Consider the following 430-nt stretch of genomic DNA (forward strand, 5'->3'; position numbering starts at 1 on the left):
AATTAATTCTATCTCAGCTGAAACCAGGACATGGGTGTGCAAGGAAGGGGAGAGAATGACTGTAGCAGTAAGAAACAGAATCTTTCGTAGATTAGCAGGTCAAGGGAGGGGATTCTGCCCTTCTAACCCGCTCTGGTGAGACCCCCCCCTGCAGTCCTGCCTTCAGCTCTGGGGTCCTCAGCACAAGAAGGACATGCACCTGTTGGAGCGAGTCTAGAGGAGGGCCACAAAGATGATCCGAGGGCTGCAGCACCTCTTCGATGAAACCAGGCTGAGAGAGTTGGGTTTGTTCAGCCTGGAGAAGAGAAGGCTCTGGGGAGACCTTAGAGCAGCCTTCCAGTACTTAAAGAGGGCTTATAAGAAAGGTGGGGAGGGACTTTTGACAAGGGCATGGAGGGATAGGACAAGGGGCAATGGCTTTCAAGTGGAA

Source organism: Cariama cristata, unplaced genomic scaffold (assembly GCF_000690535.1).
Source record: "Cariama cristata isolate BGI_N322 unplaced genomic scaffold, ASM69053v1 scaffold20038, whole genome shotgun sequence".
Classification (NCBI taxonomy): Eukaryota; Metazoa; Chordata; class Aves; order Cariamiformes; family Cariamidae; genus Cariama; species Cariama cristata.